The 14,346-nt window shown below is 42.9% G+C and overlaps 1 pseudogene; it reads right to left on the minus strand.

Annotated features, from left to right (window-relative positions):
- Positions 1-6,185: 6,185 nt before the first annotated feature.
- LOC148100086 (uncharacterized) lies at positions 6,186-7,242 on the minus strand (annotated as a pseudogene).
- Positions 7,243-14,346: the final 7,104 nt, after the last annotated feature.

Here is a 14,346-nt window from a genome sequence, read left to right on the forward strand (position 1 = left end):
ATTGATTGAGCGTTAAAAAGCGCCATGCTCAGCAAAGTAGAAGACACATTACTAACAGAAACGGCCCGATTTAGGGGACGAAGAAACAGAGAGTTTGATCCGCGACGCTCATAAATTCCACTCACCGCAGGGATGGAAGGCCAAACAACAGGAGAGTCTGGATGAACACTCCTGAAGTAGTGCCATCTCATAGATCCAGGCACAGCTAGTCCCTGCTTTCAGAAGAGTCTGAGTTTCACCTGGACACCTGCTTTTTTCCCCCTCCTCCTCCGTAATTTGCGTGGACGCAGAAAGGCGCCACTGATGACACCTAACAAAGATCCAGACACAGCGGACGATGGAAAATACCGCAGTATGTACCGGCTCACTCCTGGTGGCCGATTGGTGGGGCATGGCACCTGTGGCCCGGCTGGGCCCCTTCCGGGGGGTGGGGTGCCCTCAGGCCTCTGGCCTCTGGGCCTGAAGCTCGGTCCTCTCTGGCAAAGCTGGCTGCCGGCAGAGCCCGCGGGCACGTCACTGCAACCCCCTCTGGCCTCTGCTCCGTGGCTGCTGGGTGACCTCTCGTTTTGGGGTGCAGTGCGATTGAGACTGCATCCTCTGTGTTCCTGATCTGGCGAATTGCAAATTGGTGGGGGTCCAGGGTGGGGGGGAGACAGGATTTGAAGTGTGCTAGGACCAGCTGCTCTAAGCACTTAGTGATGATGGGGGTGAGTGCTACTGGGCGGTAGTCGTTGAGGCTAGATGAGTTGGAGTTTCTGGGTATCGGGACGATGGAGGTGGATTTGAAGCAGGCCGGTACCACAGCGTGGGCCAAGGACAGGTTGAATATGTCTGTGAGCACTCCTGCAAGCTTCGCAGAACACGCTCTGAGAACACGCCCGGGGATGCCATCAGGACCTGCAGCCTTGTGGACATTGATCCTGCTCAGGACCGCTCCTACATCGGTGGGGGAGAGAGTCAGAGGTTGGTGGTCTGGCGTCATGTCTGCTTTGGTTGTGGGTGTGCAACACGTTCTCACTCCCAAAGCGTAACATTTTACGCTAGGTGACAAATCGTCAACATATTACGTTTTCGGCTACCCACCACGTTCCTGAATGACGACCTCGGAAAAATGAGGAAATATGAGAACCATATGGACTCAATCTACACATGTTTGCTCTTTTTCTTCAAATCGCTTAGAAACACGCTATTTAACATCATTAAAGTCTTGGTTAAGGAAAGGGATTATATCGTGTTTTTGGAATAGCTGCCATTGACTTTATCATAGAATTTGGAAGAATTCCACCGAAAGTGTTCCCTTCCAATTTTGTTCATTGGTGGGAATATGGAAGTTGGAATCTGAATTCCAACCTAAAATCATTGCAAACAATGACCACCAGGGGGCATAGCATGATTAGGGAAAGGTTGGGAAATTTGGAATCTTTCCAAATTCTTTCTCTGGGAGGGGCTCAGAATCCCCAGCTAATTAGTGAAGTATAACTATAATTCCAAAAATCCACAAAGTCAAATTTAAGTTTATTCATATAGTACATTTAAAACAAAAACAATTGACCAAGGTGCTGTACAATTAAGATAATCAAAATGAATAAAAACATAAGAAGACATGATAACAGTTAAGAAAAAGAATTATAAAATTAGGTTTGAGTAAGAAATAAGAGAAATAAAAGTAGTACAAACTCATTCTGATTTAAAAGCCCAAGAATAAATGTGTTTTTAGTTCCTTCTCTTCCACTGCTTCCGGCGCTCCAAAGTACTTTTAAACCTGGCAAACGAAATCATTTTATATAGATTTATTATTATTCTTTCACATGGCCCGGCGATATGAGGCGCTAATAACACACTAACTACAGATCCCATAATGTAGCGCTGCAGCCTCCTTGCCGGCTAGGCTACATTTCAGAAGATGTTTTTCACCACAGCAAAATCACAAAGTGAAGCTGTTGTGAAAGAAAATTTTATTGTGGCAGAGGAGAAAGCCAAATCAGCCCATTTATCACTCTGAGGAGCTGAATAATGAAGGTGTGCGATGTCTTGTGTCCAGACAAAATGCAGATTTTGGCAAATGACAAATTTGGCAAATGTGATCCTGAGCAGAAATACGATTGCTGATCGGGTTTGTGAGATGGTCACTGATTTAAGAACACAGTTGTGTCAAAGAAGCAAAGACTTTATTGCACACTCTCTTGCTGTGGATGAATGTACAGACTTGATGGACATTGCACAGCTGGCCATCATCTGTGGAGTGGAGTACAATTTGCAGGACAAGGACATTAAATCGATGCACTGGACAACGACAGGAAAGGTTTTAAAAATGTCTGTCAAAGTGTAACCGACATGCCCTGGGACAAACTTTTTGGACTTATAATAGATGGAGTGCCGGTGTTATGCGGTGAAAAAAGTGGAGTAGTCAGCAGGATGTGAGTAAAGATGCAGGAGGTTAACAGACTGGTTAACTGGTTAACAGAATACTGCATCATGAACCAGGAAACGCTGTGTGGTAAAGTCTTGAAAATGGAGAATGTAATGATCACCGTGACACAAACCGTAAATTTTATCCGAGCTAAAGGTTTAAATCACCGTCAATTTCAGTCTTTTATGTGGAAAATAGATTCAGTTTGCAGACATACCTTATCATATAGAGGTTCATTGGCTGAGTTGGGGAAAAGTTCTCAACAGAGTTTTTGAGCTCAGCAAGGAAACCTGTCAGTTCATGGACATGGCATGTATGAGGCGATAAAGGCATTTCAAGTGAAGCTGTCACAAATGCACCAGTGCCTTACTTTTTGAACCAAGTCGGCACACTTTGCTGATAAACTGAGCAAACTGTGCACTGAGTTCACTAAATTATTAATTTTTGTGTTTAAAAAACATTGTTTTAGTGTGTCAGTAAATATTTATCTTGTTTGGCCTGCGACCTAAAGTGTGCCTTGAGTTTTTGCACCCTGTGAAATTGAGTTTGACACCCCTGATCTACGGTATCAAAGGCAGCACTGAGGTCTAATAATATTAAAATCGCAAAATCTCTCAAGTCAGTAAAAGTTAAAAGGTCATTAGAAACTTTTAAAATAGCAGTTTCAGTGCTCTGGTGCATTTTAAAACTAGACTGAAATACTTCACCAATGCCATACAAAGGTCTGGAGCTGACGGGGGATAACTTTCTCCAGGACTTTAGAAAGAAAGGGCAGTTTAGAAATTGGTCTGTAGTTGGATAAAACTGCTGGATCCAGGTTATGTTTTTTTAAGAAAAGGTTCCACCACAGAATGTTTGAAGTCAGCAGGGACACACACAGACTGAAGACTGCTATTGACAATAGTAAGCAAACACATACCCACAGTGTCAAAAACATCTTCCAATGACTTTCTTTAAACAAGATGGAACAATATTCAGCGTACATCTTGTGGGTTTCAAATTGTTGACTTCTTCACTCAGTAATGGAAAGGACAAGGGCTCAAAATGATCAAATGCAACTGAAGCTGCCGTATGAACAGATGGGTCGGTAGTAGGAGGGATAATATGAGACCTGATATCTGCAATCCAGTAATTTCAGTAAGTTTTCACGTTGCTTTTGATGCTGCATGGGGAGCTGCAGTAGGTGGATTAATAACAGAATTAATCATGCTGAATAAAATATGAGGTTTGTGACAGTTATTAGACACAATCTTATAGAAATACTTTTTGCTGCTCTTAAAGCCTTCTGATAATTTATCAAAGATTCTCTAAGTACATTAAACCTGAAGTCTGTCTTTTTTTTCCATTTTCGCTCAGCTTTTCTACACATCTGAGTTCTCTGGGAGCATTATTATACCAAAGCTGGGTTTTAGATTTTAGACAACTGGTTTTGAGTGGAGCAATGAAAATGCTTTATCCCGAAGCCAAAATCTAAATCCAAATTCCAATAACACACTCGATCATAACAAAACCTTTTTCTTTTTTTCAAGTACACAATCCCAAATGCCAACATTTGCATCTTAAATCCACTAATAAACTCTTTAATACCAAGAGTTATATCTCAGTTCCAAGATCTAAATCTCAAATACCAATAGCTGTGTCACTGTGAAAAATTTTAAAATTAATTGCAAACACCTGATGAGTATCTTTTGATGTACATTTAATAACATATTGCAATAAGGAGAAACCAGAGAAACGTGGCCTTGATGTCTTTTATACAAACACACAGACAAAAGTATTCAGCAACATTTGGGTTGTGAGGTTCACATAGCTGTCACTTACAGATTTATATCTCGAATCCTCCCTACTTGCTCCCTGATAAGGAGGAGCCCCGATATCTGTTTTACATCTCACATGAACTTACAATGCCCCAACTGTGTTTGTGTATCTGTGTGTGATAGAGTATAAAGACACATTTATTCTACAGACATATAAATGAGTAAGACTAAGTGACTAACTGAAGTTTACTAATACTAAAGTGATCAATACATAACAAAATGAATTTTCAATTACATTATCAAGGTTCCAAGAACATCTCATGAAAACTAACAAAATAATGAAAACTAGAAATAAAAAAAAAATGTTAACGGAAATAGAAATAAAAACAAGACTGCGACAAATGGACAACTAACTAAAACTGAAATGACCGTTCACAAAACTAACTAAAATTAACTGAATTTATAGAGAAAATATGTTTAGTTTTTGTTCACGTGTGTGTGTCATACATTAGTCTAGAGCAGAGGTAGGGAACTCCAGGCCTCGAGAGCCGGTGTCCTACAGGTTTTAGATGTGTCCTTGACCTAACACAGCTGATTTAAATGGCTAAATTAGCTTTGAAGTTCTCCAGAGGCCTGGTAATGAACTAATCATTTGATTCAGGTGTGGCAACCCAGGGTGAGATCTAAAACCTGCAGAACACCGGCTCTTGAGGACTAACGTTTCCTACGCCTGGTCTAGGGGGAAAATGAACTGTAGTTTCCATTTTTTTTCTTGCTTTGTCTCATTATGCCAGCAGGTGGCAAGTACCTCGGTTGAGTCGTCTGTGTTGCCGCTCCGTCCACGCGTAGCATCATGTCAGCAAAAGTCAAGAGAAAGCGCTAGAGTCGAATTTGGGATTTCTCTGAATATGACTGTGTTTTGGATAAAAGCAAGTGTCTTTTAGTGGAAAGAGATAAAAATTTGTGGGACATTTCTAAAGGGGAAAAATCCCAGAAACCTTAAAGTGCACTTGAAAAGTTCGCAAAAGAAGGCTAAACTAGCTTATCTTGAGAAGGTAAGTGTGCACGCCCAAGCCCAAGGTTGGTCCATTCGCAGCAACATCACAAGCGAGAGGAAGCGTTGGTGAATATGTTTATTGAGATTAGGATATCTACACAACTGTGTGAGCTAATGGTCTGATTGGGGCCAAGATGGATATAGCAAAGCAGAAATTGAAAGAACTAATAAAAGAAGCGAGGAAGCTAACTCTGTGTGTAGATGGCTGGAGAAAAAGGGGATTAATAGGATCTTTCCGCTTGTTTTCACCACCCACCTGGGCCAGGTCCATGATGCTTTGCTTAACGTGCAACGAATGGAGCACCCACATACCAGGGAAGCCATCGCCCGCTGCACTGATCAGACTTTAGAAGAGTGGGCTGTAGGGAAAGAGAAGGTGCTGCTCGTTGTAATCAATAATGGGGCCAAAATCGTCAAGGCTGCACGGCTTCTTCAGAATCGCATGTAAACTGATTGATACCAACGGTTCTCAGGATGAGCAAAGAGCTGATGGAAAGAGCCAAGATAAAACTGTGGATAGAGTCTGAGTCGGAGGAGTCAGACATTGAGTGTGAGGAATGTGGAACACTTGGTGAGTGTTCCACAGACCTGGGAACTTGAGGGTCATGCACAGTATCTTATCTTTTCCCAGGACTGCGCTCTTCTGGACAGAGATCTCCGATGTTGTTCCCGGGATCTGCTGGAGCCACTCGCTTAGCTTGGGAGTCACCGCACCTAGTGTTCCGATTACCACTGGGACCACCGTTACCTTCACCCTCCACATCCTCTCGAGCTCTTCTCTGAGCCCTTGGTATTTCTCCAGCTTCTCGTGTTCCTTCTTCCTGATGTTGCTGTCATTCGGAACCGCTACGTCTATCACTACAGCCGTCTGCTTCGTTTGTCTACCACCACTATGTCTGGCTGGTTAGCCACCACCATTTTGTCCGTCTGTATCTGGAAGTCCCACAGGATCTTAGCTTGGTCATTCTCCACCACCCTTGAGGATATCTCCCATTTTGACCTCAGAACTTCCAGGCCATACTCGGCACAGATGTTCCTGTACACTATGCCAGCCACTTGGTTATGGCGTTCCATGTATGCCCTGCCTGCTAGCATCTTGCACCCTGCTGTTATGTGCTGGATTGTTTCGGGGGCATCTTTACACAGCCTGCACCTGGGGTCTTGTCTGGTGTGATAGACTCCAGCCTCTATGGATCTTGTACTCAGAGCTTGTTCATGTGCTGCTATGATTAGCGCCTCTGTGCTGTCTTTCAGTCCAGCTTTGTCCAGCCACTGGTAGGATTTCTGGATATCAGCCACTTCCTCTATCTGCCAGTGGTACATACCGTGCAGGGGCCTGTCCTCCATGATGGTTCCTCGTCTTCCTCCTCTTTCTTGGGTTTCTGCTGCCTGAGGTATTCACTGAGCACTCGGTCAGTTGGGGCCGTCTTCATGATGTATTTGTGGATTTTCGTTGTCTCATCCTGGACTCTGGTGCTGACACTCACCAGTCCCCGGCCTCCTTCCTTCCGCTTAGCATATAGCCTCAGGGTGCTGGACTTGGGGTGAAACCCTCCATGCATGGTAAGGAGCTTTCTTTTCTTTATGTTAGTAACTTCTATCTCCTCCTTTGGCCAACTTATTATACCAGGTGGGTACCTGATCACGGGCAGGGCGTAGGTGTTGATAGCCCGGATCTTGTTCTTACCGTTCAGCTGACTCCTCAGGACTTGCCTGACCTTCTGCAGGTACTTGGTGGTTGCAGCTTTCCTAGCAGCCTCTTCATGGTTCCCATTCACCTGCGGGATCCCCAGGTACTTGTAACTGTCCTCTATGTCTGCAATGTTACCTTCTGCTAGTTCGATCCCCTCAGTTCTGACTACGTTCCCTCTCTTTGTTACCATCCGCCTACACTTCTCCAGTACGAATGACATCCCGATGTCATTGCTGTATATCCTAGTTATGTGGATCGGTGAATCGATGTCTCGTTCATTCTTGGCATACAGCTTGATGTCATCCATGTACAGGTGGTGGCTGACAACTGCTCTGTTCCGTAGTCAGCATCCATAGCCAGTCTTGTTAATGATCTCACTGAGGGGGTTCAGGCCTATGCAGAACAGCAGAGGGGCTAGAGCATCTCGTTGGTATATCCCACACTTAATGGTGATTTGTGCTATGGGCTTGAAGTTGGCCTAGTGTTGTACGCCACATCCCCATTGAGTTCCTGATCAAGGCTCTTAGGGTCCTGTTAATTGTACAATTCTAGGCATTCCAGTATCCAGCTGTGGGGCATTGAGTCATAGGCCTTCTTGTAATCAATCTAGGCAGAGCACAATTTGGTCCCGCAGTCTCGGTTGACTGTTCTGTCTACCAGTAGCTGGTGTTTGTTTGTTTGTTTACTATGTGCAGTCAAAGGTTGCAGATCTCCGAACACAGCTGGAATCCATAGCTGTGCTTGCATTTTCACCTGCTGGACATCACTACCTGACAAGTTTAATTTTCTTCAGAACATTGCAGAGGCTGTGTTCGGAGATCTGCAACCTTTGACCCCACATAGTCAAGCTTTTCAGTTCAATCAGCTGCATTTCGATGTCCTCTGTGTCCAGCCAGTTAATCCAAGGCCTTATTGACAGTGTTTGGCTCTACATATCTGTGTGAGCAGATTTTCTCTCACACAAAGAGTGTCCTCAGGCAGCCGTCTGAATGCTGGACAATTGGAGACCTGTGTCTCTGAGTGGGAGACCAGAGATCACATTGACATGTGTATCTCTGTATTGTTGGGCGATCGTGGCTCAAGAGTTGGGAGTTTGCCTTGTAATCGGAAGGTTGCCGAGGGACTAGTAAAGCGCTATACAAATACAGGCCATTTACCATTTTTACCATTTAACAAACATGCCATATTGGCCCAGTTTATTTTTCTGATCATTGTTGTGAGGAGACCATAAATAGCGTTTACATTTTCTGTTGTAGAGTTCATTTGCTTTTATGGAGTTCTTGTTATGGATAAAGTGTCTTTTTTTTTGTTTCAAAATGGTTGATAACGATTCGCTGATAGCTGCCAACATCTGCAAACAAATATAATTCTATAAAGTTGTTCTACATAGTGTGTAACTCTCCATATAGAGTGTTATTAAATTTATTGCTAATGCAGTCATATGGCACATTGACTTCCGAGGAAATTTTAGACGTCACTCATCATCAGAAAGGTTGCCGACCCTTGACACAGACATTAATCTCAATTCCAAGAAAGCAATCTCTAATTCCAAAATCTTTCTCAGTTCCAGCAATACAATCGCAGATACCAAAAATTGTATCTGAGTTCTAAGATATCAATCTGTAATACCATAAATGTTATCTCAATTCCAAGAAAACAATCCCAAGTTTCAAGAGCTTCATCTCAATTCCAAGAAGTCAATCTCTAATACCATAAATTTTATCTCAATTCCATGAACACAATCCCAAGTTTCAAGAGCTTCATCTCAATTCCAAGAAGTCAATCTCTAATACCATAAATGTTATCTCAATTCCAAGAACACAATCCCAGGTTTCAGGAGCTTCATCTCTATTCCAAGAAGTCAATCTCTAATACCATAAAGGTTATCTCAATTCCAAGAACGCAATCCCAAGTTTCAAGAGCTTCATCTCAATTCCAAGAAGTCAATCTCTAATACCATAAATGTTATCTCAATTCCAAGAACACAATCCCAGGTTTCAAGAGCTTCATCTCAATTCCAAGAAGTCAATCTCTAATACCATAAAGGTTATCTCAATTCCAAGAACACAATCCCAGGTTTCAAGAGCTTCATCTCAATTCCAAGAAGTCAATCTCTAATACCATAAAGGTTATCTCAATTCCAAGAACGCAATCCCAAGTTTCAAGAGCTTCATCTCAATTCCAAGAAAGCAATCTGTAATAACAATTTTTTTCCCAATTCCAAGCACACAATCCCAAATACCAAAAACTGTATCTAAGTTCCAAAGAAGCAATCTCTAATACCACAAACATTATCTCAATTACAAGAAATCAATCTCTAATATCAAAAACCTTTTCTCAGTTGCAAGAACACACAATCTCAAATACCAAGAGCTGTATCTTAGGTTCTCTTGCTGCCATGGCTGAATTTGTCCTGTATGTTTACAGTTTTTCCCAATTGTTTGCACACAATTACTTGTACTTCAGACACAATGACTACAATATGTAACTGATGCACCAACCCACTGAACCAATTCTGATAAACTACAAGCACAATTCCTGCTTTGCACTCAAATTGCAGCTTTTAAAACACACTTTTTTCAAAACACTACACATAATTTCTGCATTTGGCAAATTTTTTATGAGGAAAGTCTATTGTTTGCACAAGAAACACACTGTCATTAAAAATTGTAAACTCTGTTGCTCTACTTTGCATATTACAGTTTTTCTCCATTGGTTTGGCTCATTTCTTTAAACAGAAATTACATTCTCAAAACTCTAAGATCATTTGGCAAAACACTCTTACAGTTTAGCACAACACTATAGCTCACCTGCAAAAGCTCATATCTCTTCCAAAACTGTTCACTCAGGCTTCAATCTAAATCCCTTTCTCATTTAAACAGTCAGTGTCTCCAAAATGGCAAAGATCCTTCTCAATAGCTTTGGCTCATTTCTCGACACAGATCGGACATTCTCATCATTCTTGGTGCTTTTGTCAAAATAAACCTGGATGGTTGATCACAACAACATGGTCCACCTGCAAAAGCTCATATCTCCCCTAAAACAGTTCACTCATGTGTCAAAACTACATTTCTTTCTAATCTGAATAGTCAGTGCCCCCAAAATGCATCATCCCTTTGGCATTGTGTGAGTACTGCCATACAAAATGTTTAGATGTTTTGTCACTATGGCAGAGGACCAACAATATACAACAGAAAAGAGTAGCCTCCAAGATTTAACATCACAGATTGCACTCACACTACCAAGGAAATGATAACCATTTTTTATTCACACGCAAAAGAAAGTTTCATACATATGTAAAAAGAAAATGTACATTACAGTAGTAAATTGTAGGAACACAAAATCAAAAAACAAGGACTTATTCAGTGGTCGCTGTACTCATTCTCCCGCTGCACAGTGACTGGAATACTACTCTAAACTGTATAAATTATGTAATTCCATAGTTTACAGTAATTTGTTCAATATACTTCTTGTCATATTTAGTATCAAAACATTCCACTAGTCCTCTCCACCTGCTAGTATAGACCTACCACTGTAGGCAGATGCACACAAAATCTCTACAGTAAGTTATACATTTTTTGCCTCACACACAGTGCCCTGTCCTATATAACATATAATTCCATCATAGATTACATAGAGTACATACCTGTTTTCCCTGCGAAAGGTTTGGATGATGGAGGAGACTGTAGAGCAAGGCACATTAGGCTGCACTCGACGACCTGCCTCTACCATTGTGAGGCCATGGTTTATGACATGGTCTATAATTGTGGCCCGAATTTCATTCGGGACAGCACAGTGTCTTCGCGCTCCTCTTCCCCCTATTACTCCACCACGCATTCTCAGTCCTCCTCCTCCTCCTCCTCCTCCTCCTCCTCCTCCTCCTCCTCCTCCTCCTCCTCCTCTTCTTCTTCTTCTTCTTCTTCTTCCTTGAGGAAGAACTTCCCCTTGTCCGTTTGCTTGGCCTTGTCTATCCATGTTCAGAGATCGGACTGGCTCTGGTCAAGCTCTATATATCTGTGTTTGGCAGCACACAATCATGGAACACACTTGTGTGTGACACCTAGTTTCACCTGACTGTCAATGACTGTCATCAATTTATCAAATATTCAAAGAAATTCATATATGGTATTCATGGTATTATGTTCTTGACCAATTTTGACAATTGAACAGACGGTTGTGCATGCGAGTACTTCTACAATGAAATCATGCTGACATGTTTTGGAGAGAATGATCATTAGACTGAGAATCAACTAATCAGTTTAGATCTACAAGATCTATTCATTTGGAAAATGTGCTAAATGTGGGCTAACTGTATAACTGTAGGCTACTTGTACTTAATCATTTGCAAAGATGCACTGAGACAATTGAGACATGTACTAAGGCATTTGCCATTTGATAAAATGAATGAGAAATGCCATTCTGTTGTGAACATTTGCCAAGAGGTTTGGAGGTTTGTCCATGTTATTTTGAGAATGTAATTTCTGTTTCGAGAAATGAGCCAAACCAATGGAGAAAAACTGTAACTTATCACATGGGTAAACACCTTTTACACATAATTGCGATTAAGAAATCAGAGCTTTATAAAAGAGCAACAGGTGAGCTCTTCTGTTTTGGAGCAATGGATGCCAACATTGGAAACATTGGAACATTGGAAAAAGGCAGAGCCAGAGGAATGAAGAGGAGGAGAATAGGGAGGATGAGGACAATGAAGGCCGAGGAACGTAATCTCCGAGGAGATCAAAACCACTACAAAGAGATGGCTACAGTGGAGCACCAGTTCATCTTCACTGATGAGGATGGATTCAACCTCATGAAAAGTTGAAGGTGGGGAAGGAATGCCATTGGCCAGCGTGCCATTGTTGAAGTCTCTGGCCAGCATGGTGAGACCATCACAATATGTGAAGCAACTATTGTGCCATCCATCAGCAAGCTACCCTTGGCCCCTACAACACTGCCCATCTGATAACATTCCTGGAAATCCAACACAACACAGTCATTCCACCAGATTAGATAGATGGCCCAGTGAAGATCAGCTATCTTGTCATTTGGGACAACGTAAGGTTCCACTGGACAGCTCTGGTTTGTGACTCGTTCACTGTCCACCCATGCTTTTTAGAGGTGAACCATGTAAGCATATGTATATGTATGCATATATAAAAAATAATAATAATTACCCACTGACCCGTAAGGGTGGTCAATCCTTTAAGCTCCGGTCCTCTACCAGAGATCTGGGAACTTAAGGGGTCTTGTGCAGTATTTTAGCTGTTCCCAGGACTGCGCTCTTCTGGACAGAGATCCTCGATGTTGTTCCCGAGATCTGCTGGAGCCACTCGCCTAGCTTGGGAGTCACTGCACCTAGTGTTCCAATTGCCATTGGGACCACCGTTATCTTCACCCTCTACATCTTCTTATGATCTTCTCTGAGCCCTTGGTATTTTTTTTGAGCTTCTTGTGTTCCTTCTTCCTGATGTTGCTGTCATTTGTCACCGCTACATCAATCACTATGGCCATCTGCTTCTGTTTGTCTACAATCACTATGTCGGGTTGGTTAGCCCCCACCATTTTGTCCGTCTGTATCTGTAAGTCCCACAGTATCTTAGCTTGGTCACTCTCCACCATCCTAGGGGGTGTCTCCCATTTTGACCTCAGGACTTTATGGCTGTATTCGGCACAGATGGTTATGGCGTTCCATGTATGCCTTGCCTGCTAGCATCTAGCACCCTGCTGTTATGTGCTGGATTGTTTCAGGGGCATCTTTACACAGCCTGCACCTGGGGTCTTGTCTGACTTTTTCTGAAAGTCGACAGAGCCCCTTATAATCCCGTGTGTCTTATGTATGAATTCTGGTTGTGTTTACTGACCTCAAAATGAATTTATGTGCACGGCGCTCAAAAATTTATCGAATGTTCAGTACGACTTCGCTAAGCTATGAACCCGCACCGCTTGATGGACTGTCGAAGCATTACGGAGCCTCGCGGAGTGATACGTGCTGTGCTTCAACATAATATTACCGTATTGTGTGTGTATAACCTCTTTTTAAGTATTGTGGATATTATACATGGTAATGCTGAGGATATGTCGGCCAATTTCCACTGGAAATGCCTTTTGGCATCAGTTGCTTGTTTAAGTGAAAATACATGTTTTCATACATTTTTAAAATATAAAACATCAGTATATGTTTTTTTCTAATAAAGTTGTTGAGTTGTAAAGTATTTTGTCTATTTTCATTATATCATCAGTTATATCGTTATAAATATTTTTGGTCATATCGCCCTGCTCTACTGGGTCACTCAGATCACAATCTGATTGACCTCACCCCCTGCTCTGTGCCGATTGTGAGGAGAGAACCATCCTGAGAAGCATCAGGGGGTGGTCAGAAGAGGTATTAGCAGAACTACAGGGCTGTTTTGAGGTACATAATTTTCCTAGGAATTAATAAAGTATTGTGATTCTAATGACTGAAAGCAGATACTGCGATAACATCAAAGTTTCAAAGATTTATTTAACAGCATGCTAGGGGAAACAGGTTTGTGTCCATGATTAAGGAAAAGCAGGCTGGTACAGCAAGTGAGGCACATGAGAAGAAAATTTCACAGTGAAAAGCTAAAAATGGAAAAATACAGAGTCTAGACTTGTAACCACATATAGTGTTGAAGGAATCTGATGACAAGTGGATTGAGAATTTGTCTTTGGAGCAGGGATGTCCAGCCAATGGCCTGGAAAGCTGCCGGTAACAATGTGCTGAACGTGGCTCAGACGAGGCAGGACCAGACAATGGAGTAACAACAACAGGCGATGTGGCCGTCACACACGTTTGAGCCGGTGGCGGTGCTGCAGGCAACGGCATGGGAGCTGCAGATGGTGGCTAAAAGGACTCACCAGAGTTATCAGCGGACACGAGGTGCTGAAGCAATTCCTCAGATCCTTCAGCAGGGACTGAAGATGTATGGAGCATCTCCTCAGGCCCCCCAGAAGAGGCAGAAGATAGCTGAACGGGCCCATAGGACCCTCCAGCAGAGGCAGATGGCTGAACGGGCCCCTGGGACCCTCTAGCAGGTACAGAAGATGGCTGAACGGGCCCCTGGGACCATCCAGCGGGAGCAGAAGATGGCTGAATGGGCCCCTCAGATCATTCAGCAGAGGCAGATGGCTAAACGGGCCCTTTGGACCATCCAGCAGGAACAGAAGATGGCTGAATGGGCCCCTCAGACCCTCCAGTGGAGCCAGAAGACCTTTTGTCCCAGTAGACAAAAGGAACTGTTAGCCATGCTCTCCAGAGCCCCCAACGGACACAAGGAAGTGCTTGCCGGGCTCTCCTGGGAGCCACGGAGTGCTGGATTAGCTCACCTGAGTTAGCAGCAGGAGCAGATGCAGGGCCAGTAGGTGTGGGGACCCCTGGCTGTATAGCTAGCTGAATTGATGGTTGAGT

The sequence above is a fragment of the Neolamprologus brichardi genome, chromosome 13 (assembly GCF_056152115.1).
Source record: "Neolamprologus brichardi isolate AB-2024 chromosome 13, ASM5615211v1, whole genome shotgun sequence".
NCBI lineage: Eukaryota > Metazoa > Chordata > Actinopteri > Cichliformes > Cichlidae > Neolamprologus > Neolamprologus brichardi.